A 12,185-nucleotide genomic window follows, 5' to 3' on the forward strand; every position below is an offset into this window, starting at 1 on the left:
TAATAGAATCATAATAACATAAAATAAACTGTCTTCAGAAAGACCAAAAAATATGGGCTAATGCAGATCAGGGAGGCTTTGAGAAACTTTTGCAGCCCAAGGACCATTTCCATGTGGAAGACTCTATTATTCTAACTAGACTGTGCCCGTCTAGACCCTGTCTGAATTCTTGCCAAAACTGAACCAAACACCCCACCACTAAGCAGTTCCTCCAAGCCTGTCAGAAACACAGACTGTCAGAGCCTCTGGAGACTTAGGCAGAGCAAATCCTTCATGGGGACTCATACTGGCCTGAAGCGAGAGGACAGAGCAATGCTTTCCCTGAAGCTACTTTCTTTGTGGGAGCCCCCAAACTCTCCTCCTGTTCCCAACCCTCAAATTCATTATCCAAAGAAGCCATGGTTGTCAGCACAAGACCTGACACACTGTGTATAAATTTTATAATGATCTTCTTTGGTTGGCTGACTGGGGAAAAGAGCAGCCAAACTAGGTGTCTGCAAGGCAAATGCACATGCAGGGGCTCTGACTCACAACCTGTTTGGCATAGCTCAGTCCTCTGGGCTTCCGGAATCTCCTGCTTTTTAACCTTCTCGGCAGATGTTTTAAAACAATGATCCCTGACAATGAGAGTTTAAGCTACTTTCTCCTTACACTGCAGAATTTTAGAATCAGTGTTTAGAAGACCGTTGCATTTCATGGGCTAGGTATTTGGGAAGACTTTTGGGGGACCCCATCCAATAACTATGGTCTTTAAGGCTGAGTGTGTGTTACTAGGATAGGCAAGGGAAGTGTTAAGAACAAGCAGGGTTCACCATCCAAAGTAACTTGGGCCCAGGGAGGGGGAGCTAAGTGTTTTGGGGTGATCTGGCATGAGCACTAGTGTCAGTATGAGTATATGCCAGTGACCTATGGGGATTATGTCTTTTGAGGGTTTTTCTTTGTATTTTGTTTGTTTGTTTGTTTGTTTGTTTCAAGGGGAAAGATAGGGATGGAGGAATTCAGGCCTCCTAGTGACCCAGGAAAGGCAAGTTACCCAGGCAGAGAGAGGGTTACCATTAGCTGGGAGGTAGTGCTAACTCCTGGGTGCAGCTCCTAGTGCCTAGCGGGCTAGAAGGGAACCCGGCCCTCTTGGTGACAGCGGGGTGGGATTCCCCGGCCAGGGCGGGGAGGGCGGGCCGTGGGGCGGGGCGGGGGCGGGGTGGGGCGGGGCTGGAAGCCGACTCTCGGGCTGCGGCTGCCGGGGGAGAGGCATCCACAGCGGCGGAGCGGACGGCTGAGCAGGAGCGAGGCGGCGACAGCGGCTGCGACTCTGGTGAGCGTGGTGCGGACGCGGCTAGGGCGCGGCAGGGAACCCGGGCTGGGACTCGCAGGGAAAGGTGCTGCGGAGGCGCGGGGGCCTCCCGGGCGCCGGACTTGGTGGAGCGAGGCGACAGTGGCTTTCCTCGCCGGGATCGCGACGCCCTGCAGCCCCGGGCGAGGGAGGGAAGCAGCTAGCTCACGACTCTCTCACGAACTGTTCTTGGTTCCCGAGCCAGAGGTCTGTGCGTCCATTGCTCCCTCTCTCCGTGTCTCTCTCCTGATTTATTTCTTTTCCAGAAGAGTCCCTTCACCCTTCAACCACTCCCATCTCTATCCCCCCCGCCCCCGAACCTTTATCTCCAAAGCTATTCTTCAGGAAGGCTCCCCGAACCTCTATCTCCAAAGCTATTCTTCAGGAGACCGGCGATCTTCCTCCTCCAGGATCCCCTGCGAGGGCCATTCCTCTGCTCCCCATATTTCTGTAGTCCCAAGGCGTGGATGAAGCCCGTCCTGGCCCCTGCACACCTGGACCCTTCTGCTGCCACCTGCCACAGAGGTGCTTAGCCAGCAGAGAAAGTGCTGTGCCTAGGATCTCCTCGCTTCCGGGGTATTCACTCCCCCTCATGCCAGAACTTCTAACTAGAGTCCAGCAGGAGGAGAGTTTTCCAAGCTGGAGCTTCGGGAACAATTTGACCCACTTCCCGAGGCATTGGTCTCAGGCCAGCCATGCTTTTTGGTAGACACACCTGTCTCGTTTGCCAGCTGAGAGACTGACAAGAACACCTCTTGACAAAATGTGCCAGCCTGTCCCCTATTCCTTTTCCAAGCTGTTAAACTTCTTGGCCTATGTCCCCAGAGACTCGGTCTAGGGCGTTTGCCATTTAAATCTACTAAAGCTCTCATGCTCACCCCCAACCCCCATCTCTGTGAAGATCCCCAGAATTCTGTCAGCCATCATTGGAAGAGGAAGGGTCCAATACTGATAGAGCCACCATTCTGCGTTCTGGACATAATTTCTTCTCCTATGTGGATGTTTATTCTGCCTGCTTCATAGAGAACCCAGGCTTATAGGATTCTCCTGAACCTTTGTGGTTTCCTTATTAGAAACTTTCACTACTCTGACCAATCACCACCTCCTCTAAATGGGCCCAGGCTATCTGCACAGTGTTGACTCCCCAGGACTCAGAGAAAGCTGGGCTAGGACCATGCACTTCGAGGACCTGTGCAGGGCAGCAAGAGGAGGGTGGCTCCCAGCCAAGCCTCAGCTTTGGGAAGACCAGCCTGTTAGAGTTGTTCCCAATCAGACTAAATTTCACACACTGATTCTGAGTGCTTCATGCAAAGAGAGGAGGCAGACCAGGGGCTGTTTTTCCTGCCTGTTTCTGACGGTCTTGTGTTGCTATGGTGACAGTTTTGCCTCTTCCTCCCCCTGACTCTTCTGGGAGCTGGTTTTTATTGGTCTGTTGTCCTGTCTTTTATGGTTCTAATTTCTTCTTTCTACTTGCTCTGAAATAAACAGTCATAAACATGGGCACTGGGCCCAGGCTGGGGGGCTGGCAGAATTCACCTCCCGCAGGCCCCTAACTCCTGTGAGGACAGAATACTGAATAAGAAGGAGTAGGATGAACCTGCCATCCTTGCTCTCAGCTTTGGGGAGGGGACAGTAGCATCCCAGGTGCGGTGCATGGTTGGTAGCATACTTCTGGGTGTGCTGAACACTTGTGATAGCTCACAGGTGTGCTAGTGTTCTAGGGGGAAGGGCAGCCCCCATTTCTCACTTTGCATCAACTAAGCTCAGAGCAAGTGAGTTGTTTCCCATGGGCTCCTCCTGTTGATGTGAGCACGCAGTCAGCTCTCAGATTTGATCAATGAAGGGACGTCATAGAGCGAATACATGGGTCCCCCTGCCTCTCATCCCACTCTTCTCCCAGATCTGTCTTCTAAAGGACTTCCCTGCACCAGGAAGTTAACTAGAAAGGGTTCCAGTCCCCTAACCCTGCGACACATACTGCCTTCCATGCCCTTTGGACATCCTGAACCCCAAGTGCTGGGGACCCAAGTTGAAAGCAGAGTGAAGCCACTTGTGACTTCCTGTTTTTACTCAGCACTGAGAGGAATTCAGTTTGCTTTTGCTTATGCTCCCAGGGCCTAGATACAACCGGATGACTCAAGGACACAGAGCCAGCCCTGAGTAAGGAGTTCCCAGAGAGCTAACCTAATCCATAGTTATCTGTCACCCACTGTCCCCTGTCCGTGACACTCTTCAGTGAAGCTTCCCCACCCCCTTCCTGGTTATTTTTCTTCCTTTCATTCTGTTCATTCTCTCTCTCTCTCCCCCCCTTTGTATGGCAATGTTCCGGCTTGTTGAATTAGAGCAACATGTACAGACAAGGACATCAACAGCCTCTCAGGCAGCTGCTGACCCAGAGAAGTCAGTTCACTCACATGGACCTCATTCTATCTTTCAAATAGACTTGAAACCTCTTTATCTTTCCTGTTGGGTGTTGCTTCTTCTTTTAAGATGGGATGGATTAGCCTACTTGCTATGTTTTGAATGGTTGGAAGGCTGAAAGACTGTTGGTGCCCTGGGTTTTGTTGGAAGAGCTTCAGTTAAGGAGATGCCTGAGCCGCTATTTTAAGTCAAAATCTTGCAAGGCTAGTGGCATTTTCTCGAGTTATTTTGTGGAGTGTTCGTGGGATGCACAGCTTCATTTATATACTTCATATGTACATGCCAAATTCAGGGCAGGGATCACAGAGGCATGGCGTCCCCTTCTAAAAAAAATGTGGTCTGGTGGGAAAGGGAGAGATGGAAATAGATTTTTGTCATGCAATCTGAGCGGTGTTCTGACAAAGTGAAAGGTGGCGTGGAGTCCAGAGATGGCTCTTAGTCAGATCATCCCTTGGGGTTGATCAGGTAGCCTGGCCTTTGTGTCTGGGATTCAGCTGACCGACTACTGTCATCTTGGAAGGCCCTCACATAGCCTTCACAGATTCAAGTGATTATCAAAGAGAGCCCCTCCTCCAGTTCTGGTGAGCACACAGCAAGGATGTCCTGCCTGCCTCTGGGGGTTTTGACTCCTTCATGGAAGCCTCTGCCTCCTACTTCACCTTGGTTAAAAGACCTCTCTATGGTACCACAAGAATTCCAAGACGAGGTCTTATGGTGACTGGAAAGAAAGAGGATGATGGAATTAGTCATGGATTTAAGCTCTGTTGTGGTATGTTCTGCCTGTGGGGTCCTGAAAGTCTACCTGACTTTGCTGAACCGCCATTCTGTGGCAGTAAAACTCCTACACTTACACTTGTCTTCTTCCAGATTGAATGGTCTTATGTATTTATAGGACTTGGCATGGTGCCATTCCCACAATAGACTTGCTCTTGTTTACTTGTATTGATTAGAGAAGCGTTCTCCTCTGAAGGGGCTTCTGGGTCCTCTCAGAATCCCCGGGGAGGGCTCTCTGGATCTGGCCCTTGGAGATCCATTCATTATCTAGGAAGGTTAAAAACTGCTCACAGTCAGACGCCTAGCTTTGCTAGTTAATCTTCTAGTTATCTCTCACCAGATAAGCCATGTTCACCACCACCGGAACAAGCGTCAGTCTCTAGCACTTTTTGAAATGGAAAGGCACTTCCAGAGTTGCAGGGATGCGTTATTATTTCCTATGAGAGTCCTTTAAAATAAATGTTTTATTTAAAAAAAAAATCCTGGACCTGTTTAGCTGCCCTCTCCCATTTGTTTTTAAATATATGTTTATACATTCGCTTGTCTCTATTCTGGGTTTAAAGAAATGGGACAGTGAGGTAAAAATCTCATCAGCCAGTAAGTGGCAGGGCCAGAATGTAAAATGAGGTCCTGCTTACTCTTTGTGCCATGGCACACAATCTTGTCATTTTCTTGGCTGGTATGTCAGAGAACCAAAATAAGTGTGTTTGGAGAAGACAAGCGGATTTTAGTGAGGGTGGAACTGGTCAGGGCTGTAGTAACTCAGACTCATAGTAAATATTTAGAGAGCTTATTAGGGTTTTGCTCTGAGTGTAGCATTAACAAGGCTTTCTGCAGCTGGCTGCGGGATTTCTTTTTACAAGTGATGAATAGAGGGGGGCGACTCTGACATGTCTTAGTCAAGAAAGAACAGTTGATGAAATCCTAAGTGGTTTTGTTAGCACAAAGAATGGATTGTTGGTTTGTCATTAATAGAACCCAAATCACTGGGCAGGCCAGGATTTTATCATTGAACATGTGAATGGAAAATATCACAAGTGTTTCCCTGGGATGTAGACATAGTGACAAGAGATACAACCGAATGGTTGGAATGGTTGATGACAGGCATGGGGGTAGGGAGCTTTTCAAAGGTCGTGTAGATTTAGTCTGCCGGTACAGCTCATGTCCAGGAAGATGAGGGTGTGAAGCGGTTTGAGCGTTATTCCCTAGCCCTCCCCAGGTAAGGTCCTTAAGAGCCCTGCTGCTCCAAGTGCTGAGGACAGGGACCTCACTTCCCAGCAGTGTGCCTATCAGGTCCAGCTGAGCACTGCAGACAGATGTGCTATTTGCAATTATCTCAGGGCCTGAGTCTGGTGTCTGCTTATTTAATGACTTCACTTTCTAATAAAAATTCTGTATGGCATAGATAATTAGATTTTTAAAATGAAACTGGGAAAGAGAGTGCCCCAAAGAGTTTAATTGCAGTTTTATGATGGATCAAGCATAAAAATGGGATCATTCATTTATAGAACCAGTGCTTACCATGTGTGCTCTTGCCCTTGGCCTGTGCTGGGTTGAGAGCCTACAGATCAGTGTGGTATCACTCCTCTCCTGCTCTCTGGTAGCCCCCACTCCTAATTTGAAGCGAAGGAGGAAGCACCCACCTAGGCATGGCCAGAGTCATAAAACAACTAGAGAGGAGGTAACGTGACACAGCAGAGTCCATTCTGCATTTTCATCAAGGTATCATCTCAGGGCATCTCAGTTCCCTCTTGAATGCTGAAACAGAAAAGCATGTGCCCAGGAACAACAACTGTGTTTAACTCTCGACACCCAGCCAAACTTCCAGGATAAGGGAGGAGAAAGCCCCTGGGCTCCTGCTTCCCTGTCTATAAAACAAGAAGGATTTGGTGGCTAGAAAGGACTTTTCCCACATGTAGTCTTGTGGTCTCCAACGCCCTTTGGTTTATTTTACCCAGTGGTCACTGAAGAAGGGTGTCCGGGTAGCTTTAGTGAGCCAGTTTGTTGAGAGAGCTGAAAAGAGTTAAGAGTACTTGCAGGCAAACCACTGAACTGAGAATAGGACCCCCGTTGAAGGAGTCAGAGAAAGGACTGGAAGAGCTTGAAGGGGCTCGAGATCCCTTATGAACAACAATGCCAAGCAACCAGAGCTTCCAGGGACTAAGCCACTACCTAAAGACTATACATGGACTGACCCTGGACTCTGACCTCATAGGTAGCAATGAATAGCCTAGTAAGAGCACCAGTGGAAGGGGAAGCCCTGGGTCCTGCTAAGACTGAACCCCCAGTGAACTAGATTGTTGGGGGGAGGGCGGTAATGGGGGGAGGATGGGGAGGGGAAACCCATATAGAAGGGGAGGGGGGAGGGGGATGTTTGCCTGGAAACCGGGAAAGGGAATAACAATCGAAATGTAAATAAGAAACACTCAAGTTAATAAAGAAAAAAAGAAAAAAAAAGAGTACTTGCAGGGAATCCTCTTAGAGACCTGCTTCCCCCCAGGAAGGGAGCCATTTTCTGATTGAGCAACCCCCACTACCCCCAAATGATTGAAAGTCAAAGCTGATGAGACAGAGGCTCAAGGAAGGTCACAAGAGTGGAACGGAGCTGATACCTTATTCCTGACTTTCCTTAAGGTGAGTGGAGAAGGGGCTGGTCTCACCCGCTCACCACCTACATCATCCTCCGCTTTGAGTTGATGTCCTTAAAACCTTTTGGGGGGAGTGGGGGGGGGGAGCTTGTGCTACTGTTTAAAGCTAAATTAAAATGCACAGGAGGAGCAATGAACAATGTACTTGTTCCAGGGCCTTCAAGGCAGTGAGGGCTTGTTCCATGCAGGAGCAGTGATGCAGCTAAATCCAAGTCAGCCAAAGTGGAGCGGCAGCATCCTGCGGACAGGGGTATGGATGCAGAAAACACCATGGATCTTACGTCCACACTGTCTACTCACTCATGTGCAACCTGGGCTTTGATTTAACTTAATTTCTGAGTCTTTTGTGGTATGTGGGCAGCAGCATTTATGGGACAATCTTGTCAGCAAGCATTTGATAACCATCTGGGGCAAAGTTCTGAAAGACATGTGGAGGAGATATTAACTCCGCCTTGTGGCCGGAGAAGCTGATATCCAGAGGTATTTTTAGGAGCTTCTATAGTGTTGCCTGACTAGGAAGATGGCCAAGGTGGTGTTTGCTCCTATGTAAAACGCCTTTGAGAGCCACTTTTTCTTCCATCACCCACACTGTAAATAAGAGGCGGCACATATGTGAGGAATGTGGTACTCATCCAGCAAGTCTCTTCATAAAATACTCATCTCAAGACAGGTAGCAATTCTGTGGTAGCCAGAGGCACCTCCACTCTTTAAAACCGAAATAAACCAAGTCAAATGAAGCTTGTTTTAAGTTTCTCCCTGCAACTGACTGATGTCTTCCATGGTGTCCTTTACTCAGCCTACGTTGTCAGAGGATACCATCTGATAGGAATGAGCTGAGCCTGAACTCCATCTTTCTGAGTGGTGGGTCCCTCCCGACTGAGGCGGGTGCTGAGCAATGTATTTTTCATACTCTTCCCTGGGACAGCTGGCAACCCAGGGAGTACAACAGAACTGTGTTCTCAGCTTACAGAACGACAGAGGCAGTTGTACGTGAATACCTTTGGTGTCTTTATACTGGTTTGAGGGGGTTTGGATGGGTGGATGGATGGATGGATGGATGAGAGATAATAGAATAGGAAAGATGCACAGGAGAAAGGAGTGAAAGTGAAAAAGAGAAGAGATGGGTAAATGTAAGAAGGGGGAGAGGGGAAGGGAAAGAGGAGTGGAGAGTGTGATATATGTATACATACATACATACATATATATATATGTATACATACATGTGTATGTAAATATATAGACAGACAGGCAGGCAGGCAGACAGACAGACAGGCAGACAGGCAGACAGGCAGACTCACTTCACAATTCTGGAATCCAGAGTAATGACATGTACCTGGGAGCCTGAGAGTCTTTGAAGTAAACAGCTGAGTTGGAAATTTGGCCTTTCTCTTGGTCAAATTTCTTACGTTTTTGAAGTTCTCCAGTTTGTACATGGTAGGTGATAATGTTTGTGCTTCATGGATAGCACGAGGGATGTGTGGATTAACTATTTACCAGGCGCTCTTTTCGCTTGAACTTTGAATAGAATCTGTTTGAAAAGTTTTGGCCACTCTCGTAGGTTCCTCTTTGGTGTTCTGATGTGAGTTGCCACAAAAGTTTCCCTCTTTTTTGACGACGCATCTCTGACTCTCCCCCTGAAAAGTCCCATCCTTCAGGTTCCCATCCCCAGCCTGTGTGCTGCGGCTCCCCACACACTAACCTGCGTGTAGCATCGCTGGATCCTAACGAGGAAAACCAGGAATCAGTCTGTGTATGCTTGGTATCAATCTCCTTGCTCATTTGCTTATTTTTCAAACATTTTTCCCTAGTGTGTTGAGATTTCAGCCAAGGGCTCTTAAATACCTTCCCAAGAAATAAATAGGGTCAAAAGCAATCTTCTGACATATCCACATCTTCATATTGCCGAGTCTGAAAATCGAAAACGCTTTGAAGGTAGAATTATGTTTCCGTCACTCTTGTGGAAGTAAAAGCTAGCCCAATTTTATGTGAGACTATTTATATCTCGTATTGGTCTCATTTGAGATACAAGAGTCTTTTCAACAGGAATATGAGTGCTTCAGACTCTCCTGAGGGAGGTATGTACTGTACTTTGTCCCTTTCTGAGGTATAGAGGTATGGATTTAGAGGCACATCAGGTGTGAGAAAATCGTCCCAGTGAGGACTGATGGGCTTTTGTTGCAAATGTCTACAGGAGCTCACAGTATCCCTAGGGTTAGAAAAAACAGCAACATGTTCCCCTCTGGAGAGAGGGTGGTGTACTGGTTAGGCCATTGGTACCATGACATAAGTTAGTGTCCTATGGGAAGAGGATCATCTAGGAACAGGGTAGCTCAATTGAGAAAACGCCTCATTTAGATTTGCAGGTAGGCAAATCTGTAGGACATTTCCTGATTAATGGTTGATGTGGGAAGGCCTCCTCCCTGTAGGTGGTGCCACCCTAGAGCAAGTTGTCCTGGGTGGTGTAAGAGAGCAGAATAAACAACCTAGTAAGCAGTGTTCCTCTATAGTTTCTGCTTCAGTTCCTGACTCCATGTTCTTGCCTTGAGTCCCTGCCCCTGATTTCTCTGAATGGTTGGCTATGATTGGAACATGTACGCAGAGTAAACCCTTTCCTCCTCATAGCAGGTAGTGTCCATAGTTGCTGTAGGTCATGGTGTTTCTCGAAGCAAGAGAGAGCAAACTAGAATAGGTGCAACAGCCACATAGTTCATTCCATTCTAATCAGAAATGTCAATGGCCACTTTCGTACTTTTCTCTCTTTAGAATGCATTATGTGGACGTATTGTTTAGAGTAAAGCAGTACCAACAATTTGTTCGAACATGGCTTCCAAAAGTTTCAAAAGGACAAGGCAGTTTTCCAAGCAGAACTTTCTTAGAAGTAGAAAGGACTGGGAATTTCGTTGTTGTTTTTAACCAAGGGGAAGACAGAAGGGACTTTTTCAGTCTGACTCATCATCATTTTAGCCTTGTGAGGAGGAACCGGGCTTGAAGAGGGAGCATGGGGAAGTGAGAAGCCCCAAGCAGAGCGTGAGAAGGTCCTGGCTCTCAGTTTGGGCTCGCTCTTGGCTTACTGAGTGACCTTGGACTTGCTACTTCCTTTCTCCCTTCCTAGCAACAAAGTTTATTAAATGTCCTTTTTTTTTTTTTTTTGACCTGGGTCTGGATGCCAAGGCCCCAAGGGACAGGAGTAAGAGTGAGAAGGGAGACACACTAACTGCCTGCTAGTGGCCTCTTCCTATGGCTTCCGTTCAGTCCATGTGGACTCAGGGGAACACAAGAAGGCCTCTCAGAACTTTCCTTTAGTTGTCTCTTAGTGTAATTATCTTTCCTTTAGTTGCAGTTTTTCTGATGCAGTTTGTCCCCAGGACCTTGACTGTCATTCCAAGGGATAGTACTTGCTGGTTTATGAACCCACCAAGAAGACCGTGACCACATCCCAATACGGCCATTGTCAGTGGTTGCATGGCCCTCTATAACATGTTGAGAACACACTAGACATTGTGGTGACAAAGAGGGCTGAAACAGTTCCCCCTTGGGGAGTAGAGGACCAGGATTAGGTTTGCTCAGGAAAATGAAAGGATGCAGTATCCAGTATTAAAGTCTGCATCTGTGTTGATCAGGTACCGAAATAAGGACAGTTAGGCAAAGGAATTTTATAACCAATGCCCAAATAACCCTTCACCCAGTCTCTCTCCATCTTCTCTTTTGAGTGTCTGCTTAGCGCGCATCATCCTTCTGACTCTACCGTGTTGGAAGCTGAGCCTTATTCCAGGATCCATTCAGTCTGACAGAGTTACAGTTCTACATTCTTTCGGGATCATCTGGAGGAGATTCTCCCTCAGCAGGAACTACTGTGACAGGATCAGTGCCTTTAGCCTAACAAGTAGTTTCTACAGTGAAGAAATGACAGTGTGGTCTGGGACCTTTGACTGGTACAGACTATTCAAGTTCATAGAACTATAAATAAGGCCACCTCAGAGTACCACTCTAAAGTATTAGACGTTATCTGTTCCAGAAGCCTCTCTGTGTATGTTTGTGTTCTCATATACAAGTTTATTTATTATTTACTTAGTGTGTTTCTCATATATAAGTTTATTATTTAGTTATTTAGTACATGAGTGAAAGTGTGTGTTACTCATATACAATTCTATTTATTTATTTATTTATTTAGTGCATGTGTGTCTGTGCACATGCGTGTTTGTATACACATGCAGGCTCACCTGCCCTGATACTTGGGTGTTGGAGTTTAGGAAAACCTGTGGGACTTTATTCTCTTCCTTCACCTCCTAGGTTCCAGGGATCAACCTTAGGCCATCAGACTGAGCCGCAAGAGCCTTAACCCACTGAGCATTCTCACCACGCCTGTTGTGTTCATATAGTGAGGCATATGTTGGAGGTGTGTAAGTATGTAACAAGTGTGTGCTTGAGAGTAGGCCAAATGTGTAGGATGAGTATGTGTATACTGTAGTGTGTGTGTGTGTGTGTGCGTATAGTTTGTGAGTGTTTGTGTGTAATCTGTGTGGTTCTTGTGAGACAGTATGTTGGTTTGCGGCAACCTTTGAGTATGTGCAAACTATGAGTGTGCATGCCACGGTATAGGTGTGTGAACGTATGAGAGGGGAGAGATAGATAATACTACATGGATGTGCTTTGCGTGTGCTGGGTGTGAACCGGAGTGCCTGTTGGGTTGTGTGTGGAGTGCACACTTTGGGGGCGTTTGTGTGCTCTTCCAGATCTAGGGCAATGCTGCTGCATGCGGGGCCCTCCCAGGTTTTATAGACAAGGCTTTGGCTCAAGCCAACCCTTGCCTTTGTGTGGCTCATGAAAGAAACTGGCTTCTCAAGAGCTCCTTTAGCTGAAGTGGAGGGACCTTCTGGGAAGTCTTAGGCACCAGTGGCCACAGGAAAATGCAAAGCTGAAACTAAAGTGGCAGAAGGCCACTGAATCATGCCCCCTGGGGATAGTGTCTAATCCTCCTGCTTTGGAGACAGAGCCTTGTAAAAATTCATTCC

At 47.3% G+C, this 12,185-nt stretch overlaps 1 protein-coding gene across 4 annotated transcripts in view; it reads left to right on the forward strand.

Annotated features, from left to right (window-relative positions):
- The first annotated feature begins 1,244 nt into the window (after positions 1–1,244).
- The window catches only part of Cyria (CYFIP related Rac1 interactor A), a 108,841-nt gene continuing 97,900 nt past the window's right edge, over positions 1,245–12,185 (forward strand). The window contains exon 1 of one of the 4 annotated variants that reach the window (XM_008764585.4): positions 1,245–1,312. The gene's annotated coding sequence lies outside the window, so the exon portion shown is untranslated. Of the gene's footprint in view, positions 1,313–7,024; positions 7,160–12,185 lie in introns of those variants that run through there. The other 3 variants (XM_063261651.1, NM_001106718.2, XM_063261652.1) reach the window with 3 other exon arrangements.

This window comes from Rattus norvegicus, chromosome 6 (assembly GCF_036323735.1).
Source record: "Rattus norvegicus strain BN/NHsdMcwi chromosome 6, GRCr8, whole genome shotgun sequence".
NCBI classification, from domain to species: domain Eukaryota; kingdom Metazoa; phylum Chordata; class Mammalia; order Rodentia; family Muridae; genus Rattus; species Rattus norvegicus.